The sequence below is a fragment of the Corella eumyota genome, chromosome 6 (genome assembly GCF_963082875.1).
Source record: "Corella eumyota chromosome 6, kaCorEumy4.1, whole genome shotgun sequence".
Taxonomy (NCBI): Eukaryota; Metazoa; Chordata; class Ascidiacea; order Phlebobranchia; family Corellidae; genus Corella; species Corella eumyota.
In genome coordinates this window covers 12,056,942-12,059,180 of record NC_137495.1, presented here as the reverse complement: position 1 = coordinate 12,059,180, position 2,239 = coordinate 12,056,942, and the positions used below count along the sequence as shown (strand labels likewise).

At 44.0% G+C, this 2,239-nt stretch overlaps 1 non-coding gene across 1 annotated transcript; it reads right to left on the bottom strand.

Moving 5' to 3' along the window:
* Nucleotides 1–312: 312 nt before the first annotated feature.
* On the bottom strand, nt 313–507 carry LOC145757219 (U2 spliceosomal RNA). Its single transcript, XR_014285275.1, has one exon. It is a non-coding gene; the product is annotated as a U2 spliceosomal RNA (small nuclear RNA).
* Between the last annotated feature and the right edge of the window lie 1,732 nt (nt 508–2,239).

The following is a 2,239-nucleotide window of genomic DNA, read 5'->3' as shown; positions in this document are numbered from 1 at the left end:
TTTTGTCGACCGGCATGTTCGGGCATTCTATTTGAATAAGGTAAGTTACCCGTTTTTGAAACGGAGTTTTTTTTAATCAAGTCGCAGACTAAATCGGTGCAAAAATGTGGACATGTTGCTACCTGGGTAAGTTATGCCGGTCGCCTTAGGGTGCATGCAATCTTAGTTTAATTTTTGCCTAAGACGATATGAAAGCGCTAAATAAGCTTACTCAACCAATTTGTAATAAAAGTTAACTAAGAAAACAACGAAAATGTGACAAAAGCTATGTATATATAGAGTGATGTAATAATAGATAATCCTGCCGCAGCAGGATCGTGGGCCGAGCCTGGAGGTAGTGCAATACCAGGACAACCCGTGAACGGGACGAAGCAAGCTTCAGTTCCGCGTTCTGTATTCAAAAATCCGCATAATACAAAGAGCTAGGCGATGCCTAGCGTCCCAGGTATTACAACTGAGAAGAACAGATACTACACTTGATCTTAGCCCTAGGGGCCGAGAAGCGATGCCCAAAAATGGCGGAATCCGATCGAATTCGCGCGGTCTGTCATTCTGTTCGCGGCCGCTATTGGCTAATTCATTTTATTCCAATAGTTGCTTCGCACCCCGTGTACAGGTTGACGGTTTTTCGAAGCGGGGTATCTGTTCACAGCCACCCTAATTATCGCCGCAGTAATTAATTAACGGCGACCTGTGCGCCACAGGAGGCCGCCGTTAGCTTGTGTCGACGCCTTTTTACATACTAAACACAAATGTTGCTAATTATAAAGTTGCCTGGCTCTACTTTGCAAATTTGAATCGCGAAATGGGCGAGCCTTGTAAGCACAAGGTTCGTACTGTTAGGTGGTCGTAAAAACGTGCGTCGTTTTCTCCTGCATTTCGCTTTAAATTCTTTACGCGACAAGCGCCTTGCTCGGTCGTTTAGACTGGTTTTGTCGCCCGGCATGTTCGGGCATTCTATTTGAATAAGGTAAGTTACCCGTTCTTGAAACGGAGTTTTTTTTAATCAAAACTAGTCGCATAAGAAATTGGTACAAGTGCGTGTACATAAAATATCGCGAAATGTGCGATCGTTGTAAGCGCATGGCCCGTGCTGTTAGGTGGTCGTAAAAACGTGCGTCGTTTTCTCCTGCATTTCGCTTTAAATTCTTTAAGCGACAAGCGCCTTGCTCGGTCGTTTAGACTGGTTTTGTTGACCGGCATGTTCGGGCATTCTATTTGAATAAGGTAAGTTACCCGATCTTGAAACGGAGTTTTTTTTAATCAAAACTAGTCGCATAAGAAATTGGTACAAGTGCCTGTACATAAAATATCGCGAAATGTGCGATCGTTGTAAGCGCATGGCCTGTGCTGTTAGGTGGTCGTAAAAACGTGCGTCGTTTTCTCCTGCATTTCGCTTTAAATTCTTTACGCGACAAGCGCCTTGCTCGGTCGTTTAGACTGGTTTTGTCGACCGGCATGTTCGGGCATTATATTTGAATAATGTAAGTTACCCGTTCTTGAAACGGAGTTTTTTTTAATTAAAACTAGTCGCATAAGAAATTGGATTAAGTGCCTGTACATAAAATATCGCGAAATGTGCGATCGTTGTAAGCGCATGGCCCGTGCTGTTAGGTGGTCGTAAAAACGTGCGTCGTTTTCTCCTGCATTTCGCTTTAAATTCTTTAAGCGACAAGCGCCTTGCTCGGTCGTTTAGACTGGTTTTGTCGACCGGCATGTTCGGGCATTCTATTTGAATAAGGTAAGTTACCCGTTCTTGAAACGGAGTTTTTTTTAATCAAAACTAGTCGCATAAGAAATTGGTACAAGTGCCTGTACATAAAATATCGCGAAATGTGCGATCGTTGTAAGCGCATGGCCTGTGCTGTTAGGTGGTCGTAAAAACGTGCGTCGTTTTCTCCTGCATTTCGCTTTAAATTCTTTACGCGACAAGCGCCTTGCTCGGTCGTTTAGACTGGTTTTGTCGGCCGGCATAATCGGGCATTCTATTTGAATAAGGTAAGTTACCCGTTCTTGAAACGGAGTTTTTTTTAATCAAAACAAGTCGCATAAGAAATTGGTACAAGTGCGTGTACATAAAATATCGCGAAATGGGCGATCGTTGTAAGCGCATGGCCTGTGCTGTTAGGTGGTCGTAAAAACGTGCGTCGTTTTCTCCTGCATTTCGCTTTAAATTCTTTACGGGACAAGCGCCTTGCTCGGTCGTTTAGACTGGTTTTGTCGCCCGGCATGTTCGGGC